The 20656-nt window shown below is 46.0% G+C and overlaps 1 long non-coding RNA gene across 3 annotated transcripts; it reads right to left on the bottom strand.

The window, feature by feature from the left end:
* Positions 1–20: 20 nt before the first annotated feature.
* Positions 21–17464, bottom strand: LOC308574032. 3 transcript variants are annotated; one of them, XR_014002312.1, is made up of 3 exons: positions 17106–17464; positions 16713–16825; positions 21–383 (listed from the first exon to the last, which is right to left on the bottom strand). It is a non-coding gene; the product is annotated as an uncharacterized lncRNA (long non-coding RNA). The 3 variants fall into 3 exon arrangements; XR_014002313.1 differs by having other exon boundaries at positions 16713–16845; XR_014002314.1 differs by lacking the exon at positions 21–383 and adding an exon at positions 11973–12594 and having other exon boundaries at positions 16713–16845.
* Positions 17465–20656: the final 3192 nt, after the last annotated feature.

A 20656-nucleotide genomic window follows, 5' to 3' on the forward strand; every position in this document is an offset into this window, starting at 1 on the left:
TTTTTAATAATGTGGGAATGTTTTGGAAGGTAGGAGAGGATATATTGATTAAATATGATCCCTCCTCACTCAGCTCGTGAGCAAACAGCAGAGCACATTCCCTTGCAGCTTGCAGGAAGCTGTTGATGGTTTCATTCTTTTAATTAAGCAATCCAGGATGCCTTTGTGCAGACTGGGATTCTTCCTGGCGATTTCCCCTTTATTTCCCCTCTTACTCAGTTCACAGCAGTAATCTGAAGGCAGGCTTCATCTCATGGTTACAGTTACATTTGTAGGGTAAAACATGTAGAGAAAACAAGTCTGAGCCAAATCTCAGACTCACAAGATGTGTGGCTTGCCTCCTCTGTAATGGATGAGCCCAGGGGTTGGCGAAGAGCCAGGAGCTGTAGCGTTCAAGTCCAAAAAGAGAAAATTGAGGAAAAGGGAAGATCTATCCACTTTCTCTGAACCATGCATAATTTGATACTCCTCTGTCATGCCCCCCCCCTGTTTTGCCTTTTTTCTAAATTAAAAAAACACCCGTGTTGTAGCCTTTCCTCCCTTAATAATTAAACTGTTATAGCTTCATCTCCTTCATGCCATCTCAGCTGTAGTCATCACTGCACCAGGTTATAATTTAGAGTTTAGACAGCGACACAAGAGGGTGCCTTATACCAGGAAACATGGCGCAATATCCAACCAAGCAGCTCCATTAGCACAAGGGCTTGCACCATGGAACTTCCTTTCCTTCTCGTCTCCCCACACACCCGCCCCATAGCCGGTGTAAGAGAAAAATAATGTGCATATTAATCTAGGTCAGTGTTTCTCAAACTTGAATCTCCAGCTGTTTTTGGACTACAACTCCCATAATTCCTAGTTAGCAAGACCAGTGGTCAGGGATGATGAGAATTGTAGCCTAAAGGCAGCTGGAGACTCAAGTTTGGGAAACACTGATATAGGTGATGGATACTTTTATGGTTAAGGGGAAATCAAGAGGGTTCAAGATTATGGGGACAGGGAATCATGAAATTAGCATCAAGTTTCAGCTAAAAGCAAATAGGAATTTAGGACAAAAGCAGAAGTATACCAAGGAACATGCAAAACATTTTTCTAACATTCCAGTTGTAGAAACTGATGAACGCAGGATTTCAATAGCTAATATGCTTACATTACAGATTTCAGCAATAAACTGCTTAGCTAAGGCATTATAGCGTGATGACTATCTCGGAGAGAATAGTGGAACGAGGCCAGATCATGTGTATTACAAGACAGGATGAAGTCATGTTCTTGCCCAGGACTGTAATAAGCAATGAACTGTGTTGAGGAGACGAATGGCAGGTTTGGGAACCAATCAGAAAGAGACACCCTGAGTTGGATGGAAATAGGGCAAGGCTTTGGTTGGATAGATGCAAGTAATATCTGAAATGGAGGAACTAAGTAAGCAAGAAGAACTTGGCCTCAGACATGCAAGAACATTTGAATTGTACTTTATATTAAATTACAGTTTTAGCTTAACAAATCTTTAAAATCATTTGAGGTTGTCCGACCCATCACTGCTTAGTTCAGAAGGTTAAAGGTAAAGGTAAAGGTACCCCTGCCCGTACGGGCCAGTCTTGACAGACTCTAGGGTTGTGCACTCATCTCACTCTAGAGGCTGGGAGCCAGCGCTGTCCGCAGACACTTCCGGGTCACATGGCCAGCGTGACAAGCTGCATCTGGCGAGTCAGCGCAGCACACGGAATGCCGTTTACCTTCCCGCTGGTAAGCGGTCCCTATTTATCTACTTGCACCCGGGGGTGCTTTCGAACTGCTAGGTTGGCAGGCGCTGGGACCGAACGACGGGAGCGCATCCCGCCGCGGGGATTCGAACCGCCGACCATGCGATCGGCAAGTCCTAGGCGCTGAGGTTTTACCCATAGCGCCACCCGCGTCCCTATTCAGAAGGTTAGGAGACTCCAATTAGTTCCAGGTTTGTATCTTTTAAGGAGGGTAGCAGGATCCCTGTGGGAGCATGTTGGGGGTCACATTCTAAAATATCTAATAAAGAAAAATTCCTATAAGGGTTGGGGAAACCCCAGAATAGATGTAGGGGGTGTGCAGAGAAATCATAGAATTGTTGAGTTGGAAGGGAGAGGGAGGTGAAGTTCCATTTTGCTACTAGAAGATGGAGATACCATTAGGGACTGAACCTGGGACATCCTACATGCAAAGCAGGTGCTCTGATTGGTCCTAGAACAATAGGATTCAGAATGCAGCAGTCTGATTGGTCCTAGAACAATAGGGTCCAGAATGCAGCAGTCTGATTGGTCCACAGGAACCACCCAATCCAGCTCCAGGTGGAAGTGAATCCACAACCTGATTGGCCTACAGGTGAATCCCGGAATTAACCAATCATTTGGGGCCCATTGTGTAAATAATGTATATAAAGCAGACATTCTGGGGGAACTTCCATTCCTCCACACCACTATGAGCTGAATAAAGAGCATGAAATCCACTCTCGACTCTCGAGTATATCTCAGCTTTATAAATGATAAATATTATCAAGATATTAGAGGAATGAATTGGAAACAAGCTGTTGCAGCGAAAGGCTTGCTTGCACCTCCCCACTCTCTTTGTTGCAGTGCCAGGAACTTCAGCTGGAGAGAGAGGTTCATCATACTTTTCAAATAAAAAGAACATTATGACAAAAGACTATAAAAACAAATGAAGCCTTTCTCCTAGATCGGTTCTCAAATTTTCTCTAAAGTACTTATCTTTCCTCTTGGCAAGGAATATTAATTATATTAGTGTTATCAATCAGAAAACATCATTAAAGGAGTTACGGCTGAATGTGCAGTTTAATAGTCCCCAGCTAATTCCCTCAAAACTCTTACCTTGCTTAAACAAAAGTCCCTCTAGGTTTACATACGAAAAGTCAGTTTGGGGAAATAACTGCTTTCCGATCAGTTCATTTTTCTTTGCCATAAACCCTCAGATGGCGCAACATTTATTTATAATGAACTTTGTTTTTAAAAGCTGACAAAATTATGTGCAGAGGTGGGAGTCGCCCACATCAGACTCTTGCCCCAAATAAGGCTTGTCACTTGCTACATAACTACACGTAGGGGTCAGATTCTGGATGCACAGGGTCAGATTCAGCTACAGCGCAAGGACTCCCACCAGCCCAGTGGGGCTTTCCTGCCTCTCCTCCCCACACAGGCCCCCCAAAATCTGCTCTGGAGGGGACACAGAGAAGGAAGGTTGTTCAGTTGCAAGCACCAATTCTTGTGCTGATGAAACAATCTCTTTAGTGCTACACTGAATTCCACTCATAGCTCGTGAACAAGGCAGCAACGTTTAGCTGATGAATTGGTTCCATTAATCAGTTAAAACCCTATTAATCAATTTTAAAAGATGCTCTCAACTCAGGTTTCTTTCTTTCTTTCTTTCTTTCTTTCTTTTTTAAAGTATTGTTAGAGATTCGGGGCAAACCCTTGAAATGAACCAATCCCAGGGTTTTGATTCATTGAGGAATGGATTAAAACATGAACTGCAGGGCTGTGCCAGGCAGGGAATTTCTGGGCTGCCTTATGCAAACCAGCCTGGCTGCCTTAGGGAAGAGCGGACCTGTTAGCATTACAGTAGAAAACCATTCAGGGTAGTCAACAAGACAGCGGTAACTTCTTGCCCAGATGTGACCAAAGACTGGATATTTGGAAGGCTGCCAGGCTAACTGCTCTGGGAGAGGGCAAGGGTCTTCTGGTGTTATAAGAATGTTAAGGTCTCAAATATAGAATAAATATTCATAAATGTACACATATCTAAATATATGAACCATGTGTCTGAAATAGTATGGGAGAGCAATCCTGAAGCCATTTTGACTCTCCCAATGACCTCAAATATTCCTCTGCAGTAAGGGAGGTAAATGGAGAAAGCTTTCCCATTGTCTTTTTGCTTGCAAATCCTCTTTTAAGGGCCTATTTGTGTAGGAATAGGGTGAGCCTGTGACCTGGATTCAGGAACTAACATATTAACCATCACAAAAGAATGGTCAGGCTGCCCAGGTAATGCAATCAGTGACCATTATCAGGTATCCTGACAGAAAGGATTTCTGCTGTAGACTGCCTCCTGATGTATGTATGATTTTTTTTGGGGGGGGGTCTTCGGCTACAGGGTGGGCAATTTCAAGAGTCTATATATGGGCTTGCGCACCATTATTCAGGGTGCTCCTCCCTCCTGCGTGTGGTGAGCGGGGACCCTGTTGCAACAGTTTATTTTCCTTTAATAAAGATCAGGCTTACTAGCCGCTTTGCTTCCCAAATAGACTCTGGTTGGCCCTTGTTATTTCCTCCAACCAATAGGGAACCGTCAAAGCCTCTATACGGTCTCCAGAAGGGAAAGGGAGCAGTTTTTTCTTATAACACTGGGAAGAAGAAAGGGGGGAGATTTCTCTTGGCAAGGGAGCAGGAAGGGCTGCCTGCAATGCTTTGGGCCATGCTGTAAGATCTGGACTCCCTCCATGCAGACTGAGGGTGTAAATAGGTGAATAAACCCTATTTCTTAAAACTACGACTGTCTCCACTGCTCCTTCTATTCTCCAAAGGGACACAGACCCTGTGTAGGTGCCTGAGACCCCATGCACTCTTGCCACTGCTTGGCAGAGAGAGGGGGCAGGCAACGGGCTTTTGTAACCGTATTTTCAATATGAGCACTCACAACAAACACGGCAGGCAGGAGCCATCTTAGGAGAGCCATTCCCATACCTTCCAACATTTCTCCAACGAGAATAGGGACGTCCTATCCCATAACAACAACATGAAGAACAACATTTATACCCCACTCATATGACTGGGTTGCCCCAGCCACTTTGGGCAGCTTCCCACATATATAAAAACATAATAAAACATTAAACATTTTTTTAAAAGCCCACTTCTCTATACAGGGCTGCTTTCAGATGGCTCAGCCATTGCATAACTCCATACCCTCCAACATTTGTCTGGTGAAAATAGGGAAGTCCTAAGGGAAAGCGGGACATTCCAGGATCAAATCAGAAACCGGAATGGCTTGTGTAAATCTGGGACTGTCCCTGGAAAATAGGGACACTTGGGAGTGTCTGCATTCCTGCTTTTCACACCGAAAGGGATGCTTCTTCTAAGATGATGTCTTGACTGACTCACTGAATTGATGCTGTATAGTAGATATAACTTTAAACACATTTCACTTACCAAGCAAAACTAAATTATGTTTATTTAACCCAAATACCTTTCTGAATTCTCAAGTCATGTTACAACGTTTTAGCACCTCTCATTTTTGGAATTTGGAAAATTTTTGACACGCCCTACTAGAGCAGAACAGGAAAACTGGAATAGGATGAAAGGAAGTAACTTGAAAAGGGCACACTGCAGCGTTTTGTGGCAAGCAGGCCTGTTTGTTCTATTAATATGCAAATGTATGCAGATATAATCAATTAAAACTCAAGCAACACAGATTTTTGAGATCAGACAACAACCCTATTTATAAATACAGTCGCATTTGGTTAGAAGAGGGCTGCACACAGACTGACTGAAGCAAACAAAATGTACACGTGCACATTTAGGCCTTCCCTGTTTGACATGTACGTGCCGTGCAAAGTAAATGGGATTTGTGCTTCTGAGTGGCTTAGGTGCTTTAAAAAATCCCAGCTTTAGCTCTCACTAGAAGGTTTTCATTTTCTATTATATTCAGATTACTTCTCTTCTTTGTTAAGTCAGTTAGTTATGGTCTTTAGAAGGCTGCTGTCGGGACATGCAGATGTACGCAGACTCTTAGGTCTCATTCACACCATACATGCAAAGCACCTTTATACCACTTTAACAGACATGGGGACTCGCTTAACAAACTACAGTTCCCAGGGTTTTGGGACTGGACAGCCATGACTGTTAATAAGGTAAAGGGACCCCTGACCATTAGGTCCAATCGTGACCAACTCTGGGGTTGCGGCGCTCATCTCGCTTTCTTGACTGAGGGAGCCGGCGTACAGCTTCCGGGTCATGTGGCCAGCATGACCTAAGCCGCTTCTGGTGAACCAGAGCAGCGCACGGAAACGCCGTTTACCTTCCCGCCGTAGCGGTACCTATTTATCTACTTGCACTTTGACGTGCTTTCGAACTGCTAGGTTGGCAGGAGCAGGGACCGAGCAACGGGAGCTCACCCCATCGTGGGGATTCAAACCGCTGACCTTCTGATCGGCAAGTCCTAGGCTCTGTGGTTTAGACCACATTGCCACCCATGTCCCTGCCTGTTAATAGTGGTATATAAAAGTGTTTTAAACGCATGGGGTGGCATGCAACTAAGTTTGATTCCGAGTAGACCCACCCACACTTGATGCTAGTACACACTACTCGGCTGGAGTACTGCACTGAAAAATTGGCTGTGTTTTGCTTCAGGAATTGTTTCACAAAGTTGATTTTCCTTAAGTTTGTAGATGCTTTTGAATTATGGTGCTGGAGGAGACTCTTGAGAGTCCCATGGACTGCAAGAAGATCAAACCTCTCCATTCTGAAGGAAATCAGCTCTGAGTGCTCACTGGAAGGACAGATCCTGAAGCTGAGGCTCCAATACTTTGCCCACGTCATGAGAAGAGAAGACTCCCTGGAAAAGACCCTGATGTTGGGAAAGATGGAGGGCACAAGGAAAAGGGGCCAACAGAGGACGAGATGGTTGGACAGTGTTCTTGAAGCTACCAGCATGAGTTTGACCAAATTGCAGGAGGCAGTGGAAGACAGGAGTGCCTGCCATGGTCTGGTCCATGGGGTCACGAAGAGTCGGACACAACTAAATGACTAAACAACAAGTTTGTAGAGGTTAGCGTGTCAGATTAGGAGCTAGGAGACCAGGATTCAAATGCTCACTCAGCCATGAACTTCACTGGGTGTCATTGGGGGCCACTCACTGCCTCTCAGCCTAGCCTACCTCACAGAGTTGCTGTGGGGATTAAATGTGGAGGGGGAGAACCATGGATGCCCCCTTGAGCTCCTTAGAGGAAAAGAGTGGGATGGATGAAGTAAGTAAGTAAGTAAGTAAGTAAGTAAGTAAGTAAGTAAGTAAGTAAACTGCCCTATACCCATAGATCTCAGGATGGTTCACATCGTAAAATCACAACATAAAAACCACAATACATAATAGAAGTAAGAATAACAACAAACCAATAACCACCTCCCACAAACACATTTAAAAGGGCATCAGATGTCAATCAGCCAAAGAGGAATGTTTTTGCCTGGCGCCTAAAGGTGTACAATAAAGGCGCCAGTCAAACCTCCCTGGGGAGAGCAGTCCAGAAATGGGGAGCCACTGCAGAAAAGGCCTGTTTTCATGTTGCCACCTCCAGAACGCTCACGGATGAGGCACACAAAGAAATAATGCAATAAATACAGTCAACTCACTGAAGTGCCCATTAATTTCAATAGGTCTCCTAGGGAGCAGGACAAGCATTGGAGCCAACACTTTGTCTCCATTATCAGTGCAGGCGCAGGAGCACTAAGGCAACATCCAGCACATGGGCATTAAGGCAGGATCACACACTGCAGCTGGGCAGGTATCTCTGATAACCAGCTTCAGAGCAACTGTGTTTTCCTAGCACATGTCTGATGAGCAGAGCAAGGGGGAGATGGAGAAGAGCTATCAGCGATGTGTAAAAGCAATGCTGGGGTGTAATTTGAAGTGCAAGCAATTAGTAAAAAAAAAAATTTTTATCAGCAAGAACGCATGAGAGTCTTGAACGCAAGTGATTCCTTGAAAGAAAATGCAGACCAGTGCAAAGAAAGCTCCAACAGGTTCAGAGCTGCCAAATCCTATGTATAAATTCATATGAAACATATTCCTCCTCCTCCTCTGTTATCATAGGCAGTTATTTCCTTGCATATCATTTCCCAGACTAAATACTGATTTTGTAATGCAGCACCCCTGGAGTCTGGTGGGAGCAAAATATAACCGTCACCTGCAACTTGGTCCAGAATTCTCCTGTCAGGATCTGGTGTGAGGTGATGCAACACTCAAGTTGGGTCCAAAGCAAAGTTCAGGCGTGGTATAGATCAGACTGAAGCAAGACGAGGGCCACATTCACACCATGAAAGTAAAGTGCTATGATACTGCTTTAAACAGTCATTGCTTCCCCCAAAGAATACTGGGAGCTGTGGTTATTTTTTTAAGGGTGCTGAGAGTTTTCACGAGGCACCTATTCTCCTTCCAAAGTGATTTAACCATGAATCCGTCTCGATGGTTCACACCACATATTTAAATCACACACACACACACACACCAGTAACCCTGGGGACTGTACTTTGCTAAGTGCCGTGGGAATAATAGTTCTGGAGGGATAAACTACAATTCCCAGGATTTTGTGTGTTTGTGTGTGTGTGTTCCAGAGCTTTACATACAGCCCTGGACTTTTTCTGTGTGTCTCTCAACAAGAACCACGGGTTCATCTGGGGTTGTGGTGCCTGATGCCCTCTTCATATCTTTTGTCTCATCTATCAGATAGAAATAATCTTTCCATAAATGACGCCCAAAGAACACACCGTAAATAGTCACGAAGTATCTGACATTCGCCAGCTAAAAGGGCCTGGGTGAATCATTCACTTGCACAGCAGGTGTGGAATTCATTACTTCTTTTTTTAAAAAAGCTTTTTAATGGGTTTGTTATGAAACGCAAGCCTGGCGACAAGAGCGACCCAGAGTCGGGAAGAGCCAGTAGCCTCTTGGCTGCCTAAGCCGAACCAGCGACTTGGCAGTTCAGGACACAAACAGTTACTGTACCATCTTCTCCTTTTCTTCAGTTGCTATTAAAAGGTCAGGAGAACAGGACAGACTTAGCTCAGTGGATCTAAGATGGCAATAATAGCTCCAGGCAAATCTTCTCAGGGAGGGAATTCCAGTGTTTGGGCAAAATGAGAGCTCAAATGTTTGGGGTAAGGCACCCTTCATGGCACTGGAAGTAAAGTAACAATGCTTGTAATAAGTTACCTGTACCAGTGGGGGCGACAGAGAGAAAGGCAGCCTATTCTCTCACTGATTCATTTTTAGGAACAACCTGTAGGCTGTTTTTCTCTCAGCCTTTACTTCCTTCCTGCTTACTTTTCAATTACAGTGGTACCTCGGGTTAAGTACTTAATTGGTTCCGGAGGTCTGTAGTTAACCTGAAACTGTTCTTAACCTGAAGCACCACTTTAACTAATGGGGCCTCCTGCTGCCGCCGTGCCACCGGAGCACAATCTCTGTTCTCATCCTGAAGCAAAGTTCTTAACCTGAAGCACTATTTCTGGGTTAGCGGAGTCTGTAACCTGAAGTGTATGTAAACTGAAGCGTATGTAACCTGAGGTACCACTGTGGTGTTAGATCTTCCTTTCAGTAACTGCAGGTGGAAAAAATTCTGCACACACCCTTCTTGAAAGAAGAGTAGATACGGTTCTGTGAGAATTAGCAAGCTGAAATCACGTTTGTTCTTTTCTTTCCCTCCACAACAAAGATGTCTTGACCTGACAGCGTTTGTGGGCTCTTTTGACCAATTGAAGCTACAGAGAAGCTGCAAAAGCGGTTAAAATCCCTGCCCTCTCCATCTCTCCAGGGATCACGTTGCAAGTGACTTGCCTTCGCCTCTTTGCCTCCAGGAACTCTCTGTCTCCAGTGGGAGAGCCCGTTTGTGTTCTGAGGAGACAGTTCGGCGCGGCAATAAAAGCAGACAAAACAATTTCCTTTTCCTTGCCGTCCAGCAATTTTTCAAACTCTCCCCATGTGAGAACAATATGAATTTTTCATCTGTTTATAATAGGGTTTTTTTTAAAAAAATGGTGGATGAACACCTTAGGCCAAAAAGCACCCCTGGGCCTTTCTAGAAGTGACTGTGCCATGTTTGAATGTCGTCACGTTAATAAAGTGTGCGAGAGAGACCACAGCAGAAGTGTAAGTGGGTGCTCCAGGCCATTGGAGGCCTTGCATTTGTGTTCCAAAATTGTTTTTAATCTTCCCATCTAGCCCACAGAATACTTGAGTATCCTATGGGGACCTTATTGCATTTCCAGCCCACCTTCCTTCCTCCAAGGAGCTTGATGTGGAGTACATGGTCCTCTTCGTCCCCATTTTATCCTCACAACAACCCTGTGAGGTTTCCTTAAATAAATTGCATAGGTTTTTAATCAACTGATCTGACTCAGGGGGTGAGGAACTTGAGGCCAGACAGGGGGCATATGTGGCCCTCCAGGCATTGCCATCTGGCCCTTGGGACTCTCCCCAGGCCACCCCCAGCCACATCACTCGTTGGCCTTGCCCCTGTCCTCACCTCAAGTACTTTTGCCTGGCTGGAATATGCCGTTGAGCTGCATCAAATGCCTCTTGCAAGCCTGGCAGGAGGGTGTGTGTGAAGTTGTGGGTGAACATATCAGACGACACAGCAATTCTCCAAACAGCTCGTTTATTCACAGGCCATGACAGAACTGAACTGAAGGGTTCAGCCAGCCTGCTTATATAGAGTTCCAGTACAACGTAACTATAACAACTTTCTGTAACTATCCAATCATTGAATGTCACTTTCGATCCCTTATTTGCATATGTGGACCTGATCTCTCTACAGTATCCCCCTGCTGGCCCAGGGTGAGAACTTCAGTACATAACAGTGTGTGTGTGTGTGTGTGTGTGTGTGTGTGTGTGTGTGTGTGTGTAGAAACCAGAGGCGGTTTTAGGGTGGCATAGTTACAGGGGACAGCAAAAGAATGCTGTAGAAAAGTGAGAGAGGCGGTGGGTGTGCAAATTTAGTGTTGCACAGGCCGCTGCTGAAATTTGAGAGTCCAAGGTCCGCCACTGCAGAAACCTCTGACTCCATGTGAAAGCTGCTGTACAGAGGGGAAGAGCTGTGCCCCTTGCTCCACCCACATTTGCCTCTGGCCCCTCCCACCATTGGCATGACACCCCCCTCCCTTACAAAGGCCACCCATGAACGAATCCAACCCTCAGGCTGAAAAACGTCACTCAGTACTGATCTAACCGATGTGCAGTGCAGCACATGTTTACTTTGAAGGAAATCCTGCTGTGCTCAGTAGGACTCACTGTCATGTACTGAAGTTCTCACCCTGGGCCAGCAGGGGGATACTGTAGATAGTTTTCACTCAGGTCCACATATGCAAATAAGGGATTGAAAGTGACGTTCAGTGATTGGATAGTTAGAGAAAATGGTTACTGTTGCATTCTAGTGGAGCTCTATATAAGCAAGCTGACTGAACCCTTCAGTTCAGTTCTGTTCTGGCCTGTGAATAAACAAGAGCTGTTTGAAGAATCGCTGTGTCATCTGATAAGTTCACCCACAACTTAACACTCCCCTCTGTCCACCCCAGTTGTATGCACAGAAAATTGTAGGTCTTCTTGCCAAGTAAAGATGTGCTTCTGTCAAGATTGGAGCATTGCTCAGGATAATGTGCAATCAATGTGCCCTCATCCCGAACCATGCTAGCTGGGGCTTGTGGGAACTGTATTTTCCCAAAAGACCTAGAGAGCAGTAGGTTGGTGTGTACAGCAGAGTCTTTCCCCTTATCTTCCCAATAACCCTGTAAGGTAGCTCAATGCTGAGAGACAAATAAGCGGCCCAAGATCACCCAGGAAACGATGTGGCTGACAAGGGATTTAGACCTCTCCAGTCTTCAGCCCAGACATCATCCACCACACCACAGCCGAACTTTCCACTGTCTCTAATCTTGCATGGTGGTGAATCAAGAGGTGGAGCTGCTGCCGCCCCATTCATAATTAATATCTTTAGAACGTTGTAACTGGTTTCACTTTGCCCAGAATATTTTAACTGCTCTAGAATGTTTTTGCTTTGTTTTCAAAATGTGCATCAGTTTGCAACTCTGGGCTCCTTTGGGAGAAAGGGAGGGATATAGATAATGATGGTGATGATGATGATGAAGATGATCATGATCATGATAATAATAATAATAGTTAGTTGCAGCCAGGACTATGGTGTGCTAGTCACTGGTAAAGTACCTTGATGCTTTCTGAATCAAAAGTCAGTGTTTTGTCCCTGCACATGGTTTATTATTTTGCAGAACTCTCTCCTCCCTTCAAACACCAATGAAGAATTAACTACCAGCAATTTGCATTCTAAAGGAAACTTGAACATCTCCTCAGGCCTCTATATATACCCAGCAGCTATCTCCATCTCTGCTTGTAAACCTTTGGGGTGCTGACAAATGACTGTGACAAGCCTGTGAAATTTAGAATCAGCTGCCTTGCCATTCATTCCTTAAAAAGAGAGTCATCTCACTGACACCACATGGGCCTCTTTGAGCTGTGGCTTCTCCTTCCTGGTTTGTTTCTGCGTCCTGCTATAGCCCCTGCTGCTGCTGCTGCTGCTCTGACTGGTGTTCTTGACTTGGAGCCCAGATATCTAGTAGTGAATTGTTCCTGAAGACCCCGAGGCAGAAGCTTCTTTCATAATTGGAAGCGCTGAGCTGCAAAGCACTCAGCCTGCACACAACACACACACACACGGCTTATATTTTTTAACGCAAGCGGTTTCAAAGCAGATGTTGCAGCAGCGGGGAGCGGATGCTAGAGAAGGCGTTGTGCACTCTGGCAGAGCTCAGGTGCTGTCTTTTGAGGACCTTTGCATTGCTGGACAATAATAATAATAATAATAATAATAATAATAATAATAATAGGGCCTTGTTTTCCCTTGGAGAAAAGCTCCTTTGTGGAAGGTGAAATAAAAAAATTAAGGTTATATATATATATATATATATATATATATATATATATATATATATGCTTTCGTAGATTTTCACGGGTACAGGAATGTAGGTTTTGGTGTCTTCGGGTGTCTTCCCGTGTAAGAGTTGGGGTGTCTAGGCGACGTTTCGACGAGGTCTCACTCGTCATCTTCAGGCTGGTGCTTTCGGCTTCTTGTTACTAGAACAGAGCAGGATCTCAGTGTTTGAGTTCCTATAAATACTGTTGAGGGGGTGTGGTGTATAGCCTCCAACGTTCTGGGCAGATAGGAAGTTCCTAGGTTAATGTGCCTTTTCTTCTTTTGTTCATTAATTACTTGAGGGATATCTTGAGTGATTACTTGAGTGATATTCTGAGTACCACTTAGGAGGGTCATTAGGTGTGGATTAGTTGCTAAAGCTTTCGTGTCTTGACCTCTTGACCTTGTGAAGAGTTTTTCTGAGAAGATGGCTGTACTGCACTTAGTTGTGCTCTGGCTTGGCTTCGTGTATAGGGGCGAGCTGTGGTTTTGTGCCCTGTGCCAGCCAGATCTGTGTAGGGATTGCAGGGGGGTGCAGCATCCGGAGGTGCCACTATGGTTTGGCTACTGGATGGTGTCTGTAATTTATCTGTGGAGGGGGTCTGGGTTTGGGTCTGGTGTGGTTGATTGGAGATGGCACCCCCCTGCAATCCCTACACAGATCTGGCTGGCACAGGGCACAAAACCACAGCTCGCCCCTATACACGAAGCCAAGCCAGAGCACAACTAAGTGCAGTACAGCCATCTTCTCAGAAAAACTCTTCACAAGGTCAAGAGGTCAAGACACGAAAGCTTTAGCAACTAATCCACACCTAATGACCCTCCTAAGTGGTACTCAGAATATCACTCAAGTAATCACTCAAGATATCCCTCAAGTAATTAATGAACAAAAGAAGAAAAGGCACATTAACCTAGGAACTTCCTATCTGCCCAGAACGTTGGAGGCTATACACCACACCCCCTCAACAGTATTTATAGGAACTCAAACACTGAGATCCTGCTCTGTTCTAGTAACAAGAAGCCGAAAGCACCAGCCTGAAGATGACGAGTGAGACCTCGTCGAAACGTCGCCTAGACACCCCAACTCTTACACGGGAAGACACCCGAAGACACCAAAACCTACATATATATATATATATATATATATATATATATACCAACCAAGCGCATACATAGATGTGTAGACCACATGTCTGGAGCAGCACCGGAGGTCCACCCTGAAACCATTTTCAAATGTTTCCTCTGCAAGGAGGCAGGAGGTCGGGGAGCCTCCCCATTGTCTTTTTGTTCACAAATCCTGTCTTAAGGGTATGTCTGTGTATGAATAGGGTGAGCCAGTGACCTGGCTCAGAAACTAAGTATTTGTCATTACAAAAGACTGGCCAGGCTCCCCAGGGTATCCAACTAAGCATGAACAGGTAACCTGCCAGACAGGAGGTAAACAATGCACTCAGATTTCTGTTGTAGACCGCCCTTTCTGTGATGTAGGTATGATGTATCTGGGGGGGTGGTCTTGAGCTACACCCCTTCTGTGATGCAGGTATGATGTTTCTGGGGGTGGTCTTGGACTCCAAGGCGGGCAATTAAAAATGTCTATATAAGGGCAGACACACCTTTGTTGTGGGTCCTCCTCCTTCTCCTGCGTGTTGCAACAGTTCAATAAAGATTAGGCTTACTAGCTGCTTTGCTTCTCAATATACTCTGGCTGGCCTCTGCTATTTTCTCCGACCAACGGAGAACCTGCAAAGGACTCTATAAGGGCTCTTGTGTCCCCCATAAGGGAATAAGGGCAGATTTACATTTATTACACAGGAGTTCCACCCTGCCACCGACAACCTTCAGCCTGGAGACATGCAAAATGTCCTCCTTGCCAGATCCTCAGTCTCTCTTTCTGTATAGCTCAGTGGCAGGGCATCTTCTGCACATGCATAAGGTGCTAGGTTCAATCACCGGCAACATCTCCAGGTAGGGCTAGGGTTGTCCCTTGCCTGAACCCCTGGAGAGGTGCTGCAGTTCCTGTAGGCAACCCTGAGTCAAATCAACCAACCTGTGACTCAGGATAAGGCAGATTCTTGTGGACCCAAAAAACCACAGGAATGGGGTCTATATAACTGATGGATTTGTGGCCTGAAGTACAGAGGGGGCTGGTGTCTGGCCACAAAATCCTCAGGTAGTCATTCTTCTTGGCATCTGTCCCTGGAATGGGTTGGCCCTGATGTGACACTGCTGTTCCCTGATGGACTTAGATCATCTCTGGGGGATGTTTTTACTTCCAGCACTCTATACCTTACAAAGCCCACTTGCTGCTGAGCCAGGTTCAAGGTTCTTGAATTAATTCACAAAGCCTTGAACAACGTGGTTCCACAGTACCTCACGGATCCCTTGAACCCTTCTATCGTAGCTCGAGCACTGAGATAATCTGCTGGGCGTCCTCTGAGTTAGCAAGGCTCATTTGACAACGAAAAGGAACCAAGCCTTTGATGTCATTGGCCCAGCCCTGTGGAACTCTCTGCCACTAGAGATTCAGCAAGCACCCGCATTTAAACACCCGCTGAAAACTTTACTGTTCTGCCAGGCAATTAAGAACACATTACCCAGAGTGGTTAACTGATGTCTGCTTTTAGCCTTATAATATGAATTTGTATTGTACGGTTTTAAGTTTTCATTGCTGTAAACCAGTTTGATATATTTTTAATGATGCAACAGTATACGGATATTTTCATAAACATCAGGGTGGTGCCCTGAAAATGGATGTTTTCTGCCGTTGCCTGGGTGGCATTCTAGGATGCCGTTCCTCTGCCTTCTGTGAAACATCATCCATCAGTTGTTTCAGAGGTCTTGTAAAGACATCCCTTTTTGTGCAGGCTCCATGACCCATAAGATCAGACCTCGCTACTACCGAATCTCTGTGTTTATAATAACGTTTTGCTGGTTTCTTTGTCTGCATCCCTGTTTTTATGGCCCTCTGCCTCTTCTTGTAACAGTAATTTGTTTTAAACTGTTTTTTAATACTATGTTCTTAAATTGCCCCAGGACCTCATGTTGGAAATCAAAACAAACAAACAAACAAACAACAACAACAATAATAATATGTTGCATCCCACTGAAATTAATGGATGTAAGCTAACCATGTCTATTAATTTCAATGGGTCAACTGCAAATAGGGCTATTAATGGTGACTTGGAGGTAGTAAAATATTAGGTGGTTTTAAAAATACTTATAAATGGAACAGTTTGGGGAACAGTAGCAGAGGAAGATCAGGGAAAGCAAGGAGGAAAAAATGCTTTTGATGATATGGCCTACATAAAGAGATGAATCCCTTGTATCTACGATAAAAACTGCCTTACAAACGCTGCCTACTGGATGGGTGGCAACGATTAGGTTTCTTCAGGAGACAACATTTGTGCGTCATACATTCTCAGTTATCACAGCCTTGCCGCTCATGAAATGAGTAACCACAACAAACAAGCGATGAGGAACAATAAAAAGGTGACTTCAGGATGCCTTAAGAAAAAGGCCTGTCGGCACAGGTTCATTTCATAGTGTCTGGATGAACAGCCGGTGAATCAGGCCCCAAAGGACTTGGTTTTCCGGAAAGCAGGTAGAAAGAGAACAAAACAAATCCCCCCCCAAAAAAAACCTGGGCTTGTACGACTGCGCCTCCAAGTTCTGTGGCCTATGGGGTAACTCTCTGTGAGCAGGAACCTTGGGTTTTATTCATCTATCACCAAGCATGGCTCAAGCCCCAGCAAGCGATGGCCCAGGGATTCCAGTGCTGTATTACCAGGGTTCAGTTTCTTGCAGAATGCACTCACTGCAGACTGGCTAATCTCTGGCAATATTTGCATTTATTTACAAGTTTACGGGCTGAGCGTGGGTGGAGGCTCACAGCTTAAACCACACCGGCAGACACCCCAGACATCTTGCGTAGCTCCATTGAGCTCTCTGCCCCTCACCCTGATCTTGAGAGGTTTGCAGTGCTTACCGCGTTCCTTAGGGGAGAGGACTGCCCTAAAGTATTTTGCCGCTTGAGGTAGGGTGGCCATCTGTTCTACTTTGCAGAGGACCTCTGTTTGTAGGGCTGCCTGGTCCCACATCCTGTTTCAACAAAAAGAACCCTATTTATTTGTTTGTTTTCCCTCATGCACAACCCCCCAAAACTGCTCTGGAGTGCCAGGAGAACCCCCAGAACAGCACGAAGGGGAGATCATTCTGTTTGGCAAGCAGAAATTGATGGAATGATTCCATGATGTCATATTGAATTTCACCCAAGCTTTCCAAACATGCATCTATGCATATAAATCAGCACAGGGAAATGTTATATGAAACTGTGCCTCTCTTTCAAGAGGGCTGCAAAAACAAAGATGGCGTCCCTCACCGTCCCATGTTCAGAAGCTGACTAGACTGGCTGTTGAATCACTGCTGGAGGTGGTGACAGGGCATCATCCTGCTACCCTGGACTCCTTTGGGAGGGAGGCAGGCACATAAACTGGATAAATAAATAAATAAATCTCCCATTGCACCTGAGAGCAGCAGTCTAGTGCAGGAGGCGAAGGTTCAGTCCTTGTGTGGCACAGACACCTCTGGTCTCCAACCCCTCACAGCTGCTTCCTAGACTCTGCCACCTGAGGCAGCCAGCTCACTCTGCCCAATAGTAGGGCCCTGCCCAGCCCCACCCCCTGAACAAAGCCTCCCACTTGATTTGGATAGAGCGGCCAATTCACATTGTTCTCTGCAGGATGATGACACAAACAAGAAGGCAAGGCTTTGCCCCCAGGAGCTTACAATTAAAAATGTGTTGACAATGCAGGAAGGCAAAATTATGCACGACGTGCAGAAAGTTGACAGAGGAATGTTTTTTCTCCCTGTCTCGGAACACTCATGGACGTCCAATGAAGCTGAATGTTGTAAGATTGGGGGCGGATAAACGCAAGGACTTCTTTGTGCAGCTCCTAGTTGAACTATGGAACTCCCTCCTACAGGAGGCAGTGATGACTTTAAAAGGGGACTGGACAAAATCCATCAGGAGAAGGCTATCGAGGGCAACTAGCCACAATGGCTACGCCCTGCTTCCATGGGAGGGGAAAGGGCTCTTGTGTTCGAATCCTGCTTGCAGGTTTCCCACAGGGATCTTGTTGGACAGTGTGAGAACAGGTTGCTGGACCAGAGGGGGCATTGGCCTGATCCAGCGGTTATTATGTTCTGATGTGTGTGTGTCAGCAGGGTAGGGAAGATATAAGAGGATAGAGGGAAGGGTGGGGAAAGGCTGCGAGGGTAAGCGCTTTTCACAGGTGTGCTCACACGCTCTTGCTCCGTCGCTGTTCCACATACACTGGTACCTCAGGTTACATATACTTCAGGTTACAGACTCCGCTAACCCAGAAATAATACATCGGGTTAAGAACTTTGCTTCAGGGTGAGAACAGAAATCGCGCGACAGCAGCGGGAGGCCTCATTAGCTAAAGTGGTGCTTCAGGTTAAGAACAGTTTCAGGTTAAGAATGGACTTCCAGAACGAATTAAGTACGTAACCAGAGGTACCACTGTACTATTGCTCCTTTGGTTACTTCCATGCATTGTATTCCTCGTGAGCAGGGCTGCTGAACTGCCAGGCAGCGAGAAGAGCGGCCTCACGGAGAAAACCAGGCCGAACAAAGAGAATTCCTCCCCGTCTCATTAAGAAGCGAGTCATGATTTTGCTGGCTAAGTGCTATTTTTCATGTGGCATACATTACGGCCCACTTTGAAGGCCAGACCACGGTCGCTTCTGCTAGGGAGCTGGCCCAGACTCAATTTCCCTTCTCCCCCTCGTGCGTCCGTCGTCGTCGGTGAGCTCTTTGTGCTTCTGCAAAAGTATCACAGATTCCGCTCGGGAAGCGATACGTAGAAAATAAGGAGGCAGCCCTCGTCGGCTTTAAGGAGCCTGCTCCCCGCGACAGGATCATCGTAATCCATCAGAATAATAGATAACATAAGCCACTATTAGCCTTTAAAAAAATATTTTAATTAAAATACCTGCCTGGCGTTGCCAGCTTGAAAGCCAGATTAATGGTGCACTTTAGAGTGAGAATGCAAAACAGAAGGAAAGAGGTCTTCATATGTCTTGGCACCGCGCCCCGTTCCCCACTTACAGACCTGCCCTACAGGGCAAATGGGGAGCTGCCCCACCAACCCCCAAATTCCAGGGACATCTGCCTTCTTATTTGCAACCTTGCCTGCAAGCTTCCTCTTCGGTCTCAATGATGCTTTTGCAAAACCCATCAGGCCAGAGAACAGGGACAAAACTAGACTCAGTTGACTCTGGCGCCCCCTGCCGTTGGGCTCCCTGCCTTCCATCCTACCAGTTGCAACGGGCACAAGACACCACTGCCTAGGGCAGTGCTACATGGAGAATGGATTTATTGTCTGCATTTAAATCCCGCCTTTTTATCCAAGGAGCCCAAGGTGTTGTACACCGTTCTTCCCCTGCTCATTTAATCCCCACAACAACCCTGCGAGGTAGGTGAAGGTGAGAGGAAGCTAATGGCCCAAGGTCACCCAGTGAGCTTCATGGCTGAGTGGGGATTTGAACTCTGGCCTTCTGGGTTCTAGTCTGACACTGTTGGGCTACAACTCCCATCATTCCTAGCCAGCATGGGCAGTGGTCAGGGATGATGAGAGTTGTAGTTTAAGAACATGGGGGTGGGGCTAAGGTTGAGATTTAGACTGCTCTACCTACTATGCCACATTGCCTATAAAATGAAACAGTGGTGACGTGGAGGGGGAATGAAGGAAGGAACAGCTATTTTTCAGAGCAAAAGCAAATGCTATCATCTGCTGTAGCACCAGGGGAATTGATGGTCGTTCCTTGCTTTGGCAAGTGAATGAGGCGATGACGAGTCTTTCAAGTTTTACTATAATTTGCGACAGATTAGCATACAGGAAGTCAGAGAATGGGGGAAAGAATCCAAGAGAGGCTGAATACTTCTTCTTTCCTTTTATGGGGTTCCAAGCAGCTTAAATGGTAACACTTCTGTGCAAGATGCCTTACATGTCTAACTAAATACTCAAGATTGCAGTAAGCTGGCTGAAGAACTTTTGTTAAAGGTCCATAGGCTTTATTACAGCACGGACAAAGGAAGCTGCCTTGTGCAGAGTCAGACCACTGGGCCACCCAGCTTAGTCTTGTCCACACTGACCGGCCGTGGCACTCGGGGATCCTTCCTAGTCCTACCTGAAGATGCTGAGATTCGAACCCGGGTCCTGTGCAGCCAGATGTCAGCTCCGCTGAGTTCTATGGAGCATAGCCCCAGGAAGTTACGCCCTGGATCACAGTCACCCTCATCCTCAGAAATCTGCTATTACACTGTGTGGTGCTATTTGATGTGTGCATGTAAAAAATAATAATGGCTCAACATGACCGCCTGCATTTCTGACTCTCCCTGGGGACGCGGCAGTGTGGGTTGTCATGGTGAGAGCCTGCTCTTCAAAATTTAACTGCACCCAGGAAAATAAATATATACACGCGAGGAGGTTTGACAGAGGAAAATTGGGAACTGGGTAGGGCTTGACTCTTCCTCACCAACTTTTGGTCCTCTGTAAATATCCTTGGGGCTGCTTTAAAGCTGCCTCCCACCCATCCATCTCAGGCTGGATTCTGTAATCCTGAGGACATTGGATGCGGGTGGCGCTGTGAGTTAAACCACAGAGCCTAGGACTTACTGATCAGAAGGTCAGCGGTTCGAATCCCCGCGACGGGGTGAGCTCCCGTTGCTCAGTCCCTGCTCCTGCCAACCTAGCAGTTTGAAAGCACGTCAAAGTGCAAGTAGATAAATAGGTACCACTCCAGTGGGAAGGTAAACAGCGTTTCCGTGCACTGCTCTGGTTCACCAGAAGTGGCTTAGCCATGCTGGCCACATGACCCGGAAGCTGTACGCCGGCTCCCTCGGGC

The sequence above is a fragment of the Podarcis bocagei genome, assembly GCF_964188305.1.
Source record: "Podarcis bocagei genome assembly, chromosome: 15".
Lineage (NCBI taxonomy): Eukaryota > Metazoa > Chordata > Lepidosauria > Squamata > Lacertidae > Podarcis > Podarcis bocagei.